This window comes from Chiloscyllium plagiosum, chromosome 10, assembly GCF_004010195.1.
Source record: "Chiloscyllium plagiosum isolate BGI_BamShark_2017 chromosome 10, ASM401019v2, whole genome shotgun sequence".
NCBI classification, from domain to species: Eukaryota; Metazoa; Chordata; class Chondrichthyes; order Orectolobiformes; family Hemiscylliidae; genus Chiloscyllium; species Chiloscyllium plagiosum.
Genome location: NC_057719.1, coordinates 15,750,262 through 15,759,855, shown reverse-complemented (window position 1 = coordinate 15,759,855; position 9,594 = coordinate 15,750,262). Strand labels below are relative to the sequence as shown.

Genomic DNA, 9,594 nt, shown 5'->3' with positions numbered 1-9,594 from the left:
AAATTGCCCATAGTGTTAGGTGCATTAGTCAGAGGGAATAGGTCTGGGTGGGTTACTCTTTGGAGGACTGGTTGGGCCAAAGGGCCTGTTTCCACACTGTAGGGAATCTTAACTTTTAAAAAAATGGGTTCGGATGGTGAGTAAATTGTTACAGATCGGTGGAGAGAAAAGCAAAGGAAAATTGACGTATCCAAAAAGGAAAACCCAATACAACTTGTGGCACGTACTGGTCTGACCCATCCTGTACATTGGAGCTCCAGCACTTTCATTTCCCAAATACCATCCAAATACAGGAGAACATGCGAAGGGATGCCATTTTGTCAAAAGAAAACCGGTTCCCCGATTAAGTGAGGAATACCGTGTACTGTATTCTTTACCAAATACCGCTGCAGTCTAGTTCATCCGCGGCCTAAAGTGTTCAATAAATGCACAGCACCAAAGGAATCCACTGACTTGATTACAGTATTACTGAAAAATAGACACATTTTGTCGAAGCTCAAATGTGTCTTTTTTTCCAGGAATATTCTAAACTGACAAACGACTCAATGACCGACTCTTTCAGACATCTGTCAGTGATATCAATCGAAGTGCTGCGTCTGCTCTCGGAGTCTCTTTTTGCGACAACATTTGCAGACGGAGCAGAGGCTTTGTGCGTGTGTGTGTTTTTTGGGGGAACTTTACAGCCTTGCCGTAAAGTGGTCGGTGTGGGTGGGGAAAATGTGTTCAAGGATGCAGTAGTTGGAGATTGCTGGGCTGCAAAGCGGATAAATATACCAGACGGAGGGGGAAAAAAAATCTATTTTGTGTATTTGAGGGGAAGGAGCGAGCTGGTCGGCAATGAAGTCGGGTAGCAGGCAAAAACGATACAGTTGCTGTATGTTGTTACATTGCAACCTGACGCTTGCTGAGTGAGAGAGTCTGCAGGTTGTATTGGGGCAGTCGAGCCTCGGAGCCAGCGATGTCTCCGCGACACCTACCCTCCAGGAGAAGGGGACACACACAGTCCATATTTCAGCGGCCGGAAACACATACCTCATAAACCTTGCCCTGTCCCCTCGAATTCTGTTGAAAAACGAAATCGATTTCTTAAATCCTCAATCGTTAAGGTAAGTCCACTTCTTCCCATACTAGAATTATGGAATGCAGCATTGTTGGGGCAGAGTTATAGATGTTGTTGATCATCCCGTTCAGATGTGTTAGGATGTACCTCAAGTGGAAGTTGAACTCACATTTTTGACTCAAAGGCAGGGACGCTAACATTGTACTACAGGGTCCCTGGAGCACAGCTTTAACTCGGTTCCAAATGTTAAAACTCCGCACATGCTTGTTAATTAATCGCGAATAAAACGAAACGAGAAATGAATCCAACCTGGAATCTCTCGACAGATAACCAAATTTGAATATCTGCTGTCGATGCTGTTTAAATGTGTCATGTTGAGAGCAACAGCTGAGTGCCACGGGAAGATTTAGCAAATTAACACTTATGATAGTATCTAATTAACTTGTATTAGCATGCGTTTTCAAAAAAAACCACTGGCTTCAAGGAAAGTGTCAGACAAGCTATTTGGGATGTTGAATGAAATTAAAATTTGTCATCACTGTTATGCAGTGAATTTATAATTTGACACTGTCAACAGCTGAAGAGCCATGAAAATGACAGTGCTGGAAAACCTAAACATGAAGACGTTGTATAGGATTCAAAACGTTAGTTCTACATCTATCTTCATTGAGGCTGCCAGACCTTTTGAGTTGCCACAGCACTTTGCTTTTATTTCAGATTTCCTGCATCTGCAGTATTTCACTTTGTGTGAGGCATTTGTTGGTTTCTTTCATTAAATGGTGCTTTGTTTCCTTGTTCCAAAACAATAGCCTGGTGAGTAAAAATTAAAGTTTTGCTCCTCTCTCAAACAAGTTGGCACAGTGGCCTAGTGGTTAGCACTGCTGCCTCACAGCACAAGGGACTTCAGTTCAATTCCATCTTTGGGTAATTGTGTTGAATTTGCATGCCCCCCTTGTGTCCATGTGGGGTTCCATCAGGTGTCTGGTTTCCTCCCACAGTCTAAAGATGTACAAGTTAGCTAGATTAGCAGGGTTAAAGGGTGGGCTATTCTTTAGAAAGTTGGTGTGGACTTGATGGGCCAGTTGGCCTACTTCATGCAGTAGAGGGTTCTATGAAGTTCCATAATTCATGGCAGCTGTATTTTTCCATAAAAAGAAGGTACGTTTAGGTTGTGGAGGATCGTGCAACAAGCAAGTGATGCATGTTGAGTTGAAATGTTTTTAGTGCATTTGTTCTCCTCTGTGGGCTCTGATTTGTCTGAACACCCAGGATATTCCAGTCTTACCTGTTTTGTCAGATGACTGTAGTACATGTGGGCTGTCATTTGTAATTTGCATGAATAATTGTAATATCAAGACCAATCTCTTTATTTTTCTGTGTTTTTAATTGTGAACTGAAATGCAGATAGAACTGCATTTTAAAAAACACAAGGATTGCTGCATGTTTTGAAAACAAGTAACTGATGCTAATTGTAAGCACTGTTTACACAGCTGCTTGTTTGAGCAGTGATCAAAGTTTGGTTGCAGATGAACTGGAACCAAGCATTTGTGTTCAGATGGAGCTTTGGTTGGTACCAGTAGCTGATTGGTTGTGGACAACAAGCTTCTGCTTCACAACTACCTTTGTGACTGATTCTCAGGTGGCTGAACTTTTTGGGGTTATGAACAAAATATAGGGAAGTCACCACCAGCTCAGGAGCACTCTCTGTTCTCTGCAGGGAAAGTCACTTTAGGGCTGACAAAAAAACATTTTATCTTTACTTCAATAGTTTATGTAAACTATGATTTTTAATCAATAAGTCAGGCATCGTTTATACAAGTGAACCAGCCACTATTCTTGCAAAATAGTGGAACTTCTGGAGAAGGGCAACCGAGAAGGAGCATTTTGATCAGCACAAGAATCATCTCAAGAACGGCTTATAGAATCATGGAGTCAGAGACGTACAGCACGGAAGCAGACCTTTCGGTCCAACTCGTCCATGCCGACCAGATATCCCAACCCAATCTAGTCCCACCTGCCAGCACCCGGCGCACATCCCTCCAAACCTTTCCTATTCATATACCCATCCAGATGCCTTTTAAATGTTGCAGTCGTACTAGCCTCCATCACTTCCTCTGGCAGCTCATTCCAAACACGTACCACCCTCTGTGTGAAAAAGTTGCCCCTTAGATATCTTTTTATCTTTCCCCTCACCCTAAACGGATGTCCTCTAGTTCTGAACTCCACCACCCCAGGGAAGAGACTTTATCTATTTATCCTATCCATGCCCTCATGATTTTATAAACCTTTTATGAGGTCACCCCTCAGCCTCTGACGCTCCAGGGAAAATACCCCCAGCCTCTGGGTGCTCCGATTTCCTCCCACAATCCAAAGATGTGCAGGTTCGGGGAATTGGCCATGCTAAATTGCCCATAGTGTTAGGTGAAGGAGTAAATTTAGGGGATTGGGTCTGGGTGGGCTACTCTTCAGAGGGTCGGTGTGGACTTGTTGGGCCGAAGTAAGTATTCTAATCTAATCTATTCAACCTCTCCCTATAACTTCAAATCCTCCAACCCTGACAACATCCTTGTAAATCTTCTCTAAACCCTTTCAAGTTTCACAACATCCTTCCGATAGGAGGGAGACCAGAATTGCATGCAATATTCCAAAAGTGACCTAATCAATGTCCTGTACAGCCGCAACATGACCTCCCAACTCCTGTACTCAATACTCTCACCAATAAACGAAAGCATGCCAAATGCCTTCTTCACTATCCTGTTTACCTGTGACTCCACTTTCAAGGAGCTATGAACCTGCACTCCAAGGTCTTTGTTCAGCAACACTCCTGAGGAGAAAGTGAGGTCTGCAGATGCTGGAGATCAAAGTTGAAACTTTATTGCTGGAACAGCACAGCAGGTCAGGCAGCATTCATCCCCTGCGGTTGGAGGGTTCCCAGTCGGAAGATAAGACGCTCCTCCTCCGACCGTCGGGTTGTTGTGGTTTGGCGGTGGATGAGTCCAATGACCTGCATATCCTCGGTGGAGTGGGAGGGGGAGTTGAGATGCTGTGCTACAGGTTGGTTGGGTTGGTTCGTCCGGGTGGCCCAGAGGTGCTCTCTGAATCGCTCCGCAAGTAGGCGGCCTGTCTCCCCAATATAGAGGAGGCCACACCGGCTGCAGCGGATGCAGTAGATGATGTGGGTGGAGGTGCAGGTGAATCTGTGGCGGATATGGAAGTTTCCCTTGGGGCCTTGGAGAGAAGTGAGGGGGGAGGTGTGGGCGCAAGTGTTGCACCTCCTGCGGTTGCAAGGGAAGGTGCCGGGAGTGGTGGTTGGGTCGGTGGGGGGTGTGGATCTGACAAGGGAGTCGCGGAGGGAGTGGTCTCTACGGAAAGCTGATAGGGGTGGGGAGGGAAATATATCCTTGGTGCTGGGGTCTGTTTGGAGGTGGCGGAAGTGACGGCGGATGATGCGCTGTACATGGAGATTGGTGGGGTGGTAGGTGAGGACCAGTGGGGTTCTGTCCTGGTGGCGGTTGGAGGGGCGGGGCTCAAGGGCGGAGGAGCGGGAAGTGGAGGAGGTGCGGTGGAGGGCACCGTCGACCGCGTCGGGGGGGAAATTGCGGTCCTTGAAGAAGGTGGCCATCTGTGTTGTACGTATTTTGAACTGGTCTTCCTGGGAGCAGATGCGGCGGAGACGTAGGAATTGGGAGAATGGGATGGCGTTTTTACAGGGGGCAGGATGGGAGGAGGTGTAGTCCAGGTAGCTGTGGGAGTCGGTTGGTTTGTAGTAGATGTCCGTGTTGATTCGGTCGCCTGAGATAGTAACAGAAAGGTCTAGGAAGGGGAGGGAGGAGTCTGAGACTGTCCAGGTGAATTTGAGGTCGGGGTGGAAGGTGTTAGTGTAGTGGATGAACTGTTCAACCTCCTCGTGGGAGCACGAGGTAGCGCCGATACAGTCATCAATGTAGCGAAGAAAAAGATGGGGGGTGGGGCCAGTGTAGTTGCGGAAGATGGATTGTTCCACATACCCTACGAAGAGGCAGGCATAGCTGGGGCCCATGCGGGTGCCCATGGCTACTCCTTTTGTTTGGAGAAAGTGGGAGGATTGGAAAGAAAAGTTGTTCAGGGTGAGGACCAGAGAAAGTGGGAGGATTGGAAAGAAAAGTTGTTCAGGGTGAGGACCAGTTCGGTCAGTCGAAGGAGGGTGTCGGTGGAAGGGTCCTGGGTGGTACGGCGGGAAAGGAAGAAGCGGAGTGCTTTGAGTCCTTCGTGATGGTGGTACCTTACCAGTAAGTGTATAAGTCCTGCTAAGATTTGCTTTCCCAAAATGCAGCACCTCGCATTTATCTAAATTAAACTCCATCTGCCAATTCTCAGCCCATTGGCCCATATGGTCAAGATCACATTGTAATCTGAGGTAACCTTCTTCGCTGTCCGCTAACTACCTTTCCAGTCTTCCTTCAGTCCATGATACCCATTTTTCCCCTTGTGTGCCTGAGTGTAAAGGAGAGTTTATAAAGGCATCGAGTTTTAATTATTAGAATTACATGCTGTCAGTTTGTAACTGTTTTACCTGTAGAAACAGTCTAATTATTTGTGATAAATATTTGTTTTTGTTAAGTACAGATACCTGGTCTGTGTTTTCTGTCATAGTGTTCTACAGCATGGAGACAGGCCCTTTGACCCAAACTAGTCCATGCTAACCAAAATGTCCATCTATGCTAACCCCATTTTCCTGCAGTTAGCCCATATCCTTCTAAACCTTTTCTATCCATGTATTTATCCAAATGCCTTTTAAATGTTATTAATGTGCCCGCCTCAACCACCTCCGCTGGCAGCTCATTCCATATGCGTATCACCTTCTGTTTAAAAAAAAGTTGCCCCTCAGGCTCCCTTTTATTCTTTCCCCTCTAACATTAAACTGATGCCCTCTAGTCTGCAATTTCCCCAACCCTGAGAAAAAGACTGAGTGCATTCACCCTATTCGTGTCTCTCATGATTTTATACACTTCTGTAAGATCCCCCTTCAATCTCCTATGCTCGAAAGAAAAAAGTCCTAGCTGTCCAACCTCTCTCTAACTAGACTGTTGAGTCCAAGCAGCATCCTTGTAAATTTCTTCTGCACTCTTTCCATATTAATAACATCCTTACTATAGCAAGGTGACCAAAACTGAACACAATGCTCCCAAGTGTGGCCTCACCAATGTCCTGTACCACTGCAACATAACTTCCCAACTTTTACAATCAGTGATGAAAGCCATTGTGCCAAAAGCCGCCTTCACTGCCCTGTCTACTTGACACCACTTTCAGGCAACCATGCACCTGAACTCCAAGGTCCCTCTGTTCCAATACACTCTGAGGCCCTGTCATTCACCATGAAACTCCTACCATGATTTGACTTTCCAAAATGCAAGACCTCACACTTGTCAATATTAAACTCTATTTGCCATTTCTTGGCCCACTTTCCCAGCTGATCAAGGTCCTGCTGCAATTTCTGACAACCTTCCTCACTGTCCATGATACCGCGTATTTTAGTGTCATCTGCAAACTTGCTAATCCTTCCTCGTACATTCTCATCCAAATCATTGATATGGATAACAAATCGCAGTGGGCCAATGGTAAATTGGGGAATATTTGCCTATGTTTTAGAATTAATTTTGTCATGCTGTGGAAAGCGGGGCTTGATTTCCAGCAGTGAGGCATAACAGTAATGACCCCTGCACATGTTCTGTCATGCCAGCTGACAGGCCACAGATGCCAATGAAAGCCCTGCTTTTTGGGTTGTTTAACATCAAAATCAGTGCATTTGTTCACTGATGACTAGGTCAGAGAGGCTGGAGCTGATGATATAGAGCTTTTCCTCCTCCTTTGGAATGCAAACAGAGTCCAGTACTGTGAGTGAATGTGAGGAGAGGCTGACACCAGAAGCTAGCACCTGTTATTGGGGGTGGGGAAAGGCTGGCACCAGCCCCTGTTTTGTTTAGTGATGGACAGGATGAACTTGAATTGAAATGCATCAGTTTTTATTATTTTAAAATATGAAGAACTTCAGGATCACTATTGAGATGATCTATTGAGATGTGCACATGCAGATCCTTTTCCCTACTTACAGGAAGCATTTATATAAAGCAGAGATTTATAATTTTCTTGTATTCTCAAAATGGTTGGACAATGAGCATGGACCTCTCCTGTAATCTGTTGGATTGTATATGATAATGGTTGAAAGGCACAGATTATATTCTGCCTTTTAATCTTAAAAAAATTTTTAATCCCCTTTTACAACATGCGTGTCTATGATGCTTTGTCGAAGCAATGGAAGGTCTGAAGAAATTGAAAGGTTTATTTGAAACTGGGTTGATTAGCCAAGGTCTTTTCCCCAGGCTGGGAGAATCTAAAACTAGAGGAGGGTTTAAGGTGAGGCAGGAAGATTTTCATGCAGAGAATGGTGTGTATGTAGAATGAACTACCAGAGGCAGTGATGGTGGTTGGTACAATTACAACATTTAAAAGGCATCAGGATGGGTATATGAATAGGAAGGATTTAGAGAAATATGGGCCAAATACTGGCAAATGGGACTATATTTATTTATTTAGGATATCTGGTCAGCATGGAAGAATTGGACCGAAGGGTCTGTTTCTGTCTCTATGATCTTATACATAGGTTATTGAGATTACTAATTACATCAGTGGAACAATTATTTTCATAAACTTACAGAATTAATTGGACTATCATAACATTTATGCAGTTTTGTACACTCAAGCTTTAGAATTATAATGAAGTGTTGTTTTAAATTAATTTTTTGGCCAACAAAATAAATTATGAAGGGAGCCAAAGCAGTTATCTAAAATAACATTGCTTATGTAGTTGTTAGCAGGTAACAACCTGACTCATGACTAAAGGTCAAAAACATAAAGATTAAATGACAAACTTGAGTCAAACAGTCAAAGAATATTTGAAAATATTGTGAATACTGGAGATCTGAAATTAAACACAAAGTGCTGGAGAAACATAACAGGTCTAGCAGCATCTCTGCAAAGAGTAATTTATGTTTCAAGCCATGTATGGCTTCTACGGAATTTGCTCATTTGTGAATTTGTATAGTGTCTCCATCCCAGATGAGGTTAAATCTGTCAAAAATGGTGAATTATCCATTTCAGAAAATGATTGAAGTTCATAATGATGTAGGTGATTGTTTATGCTTTGTAAATGTAGCCATTTTCTGCCCTGCTAGATAATGGTGAATGATAATTAGATGGAGTTAAGTATGGGATTTATTGTGCAGCAAGATCTCTTCTCAAACAGTTGTGTTTTGTTTTTCAAAACTGAAAAGAATTAGTTTTATTTATATGCATAATTGTGATTTTAAATTGGCTTAATTACAACTGTTCTTGTGCCAAGTGTGTGGTGTTATTGAATGCTGCTTGCCTCATTCCTTTGTATGAGGCATGTGGAAGAGTGGGAGAGCTCCCACAGGTGGGTGCTTCCCTGTGCAAGTTACAACTGGCTGACGACATCAGCCACCAATCCAATTTAAGCATTGTGTGTTTAAGGAGCATGTAGCTTTCGCTATGTGTGTGGGCTGTCTCCATCTTGCAGATGCCGTCAATTTTACTGTTAACTCTTGCTGTGCTGATTGCTGCAGATGTGGCAAGATGGTTTTCAGCCTCACTACAGCTGAAATGTAAGCGACAAGTCTGGTATGGATCAGCCTTTATTGTTTTTCTTTAGAGGACTACTTCTGTTTGCAACAGTTTTACAACATGCCAAGGTTTGCAATTCTCCAGTCTCTACCTTATTTCTACTTAGCTAAATTTAAAAGCTGCAGCGAAACATTTTATGCATGATCTTAATGTATTTTTTAAAAGGCAAATCATTTTAATTTCTGTTCATGCACCTTTTCAGGACATTGGATAAGGTTTGTACAAGCTATAAATTTGAAATCAATGTATGTTGAATCTGTACTGCTCACATGCATGGAAATTACTGTCAGATGTGCAGTAATATTGAAGAATTTCTTATCTTTTTTTTGAAGTGTACAATGAGTACTGTTTTATGCTCCAAGACTCAATGAGTACAGTGGAAAATAATTTTCCATTGCATGCAAGCCTCCCAGCCAAGGCACCATTTCTTTGTTTAACACTTCAGGGAAGTGGTTTCTGCTCAGTTCTGTTTTCTAGTGAACAAATGATATGATGATGCATTCTCTCAGCCTTAATTGCCATTGAATATGACTTGGTAGACCATTTCAGAGGGCAGTTAGGAGTCAACCATATTGCTGTGGGTCTGGAGTCTTGCAAAATTCAAATTCCAACAGCTGACTTAATGTGTTTCGCTTCTGTGTACATTCCCCCCCACCACCACACCCACTTCAGTTACAGGTTCCACCCCCACTTCCAGCTCCACACCCACACCAGACCCCAGCTCCCAGCCCTACTGAGTTTTCACCATCCCTCCAGACCTTCCCCTTACTGAGGATGAACGATCAGTCCTCAGCAAAGGACTCACCTTCATCCCCCTCCGTCTACGCATCAATGAATTTAATACACGCCGTGTC

General features: G+C 43.7%; 1 protein-coding gene across 5 annotated transcripts in view; it reads left to right on the top strand.

The window, feature by feature from the left end:
* The first annotated feature begins 665 nt into the window (after nt 1-665).
* Nucleotides 666-9,594, top strand: part of rps6kl1 (ribosomal protein S6 kinase-like 1) — a 40,156-nt gene continuing 31,227 nt past the window's right edge. For 3 of the 5 annotated variants that reach the window (XM_043697123.1, XM_043697126.1, XM_043697125.1), the window contains exon 1: nt 668-1,106. The gene's annotated coding sequence lies outside the window, so the exon portion shown is untranslated. Of the gene's footprint in view, nt 1,107-9,594 lie in introns of all 5 variants that reach the window. The other 2 variants (XM_043697124.1, XM_043697122.1) reach the window with 2 other exon arrangements.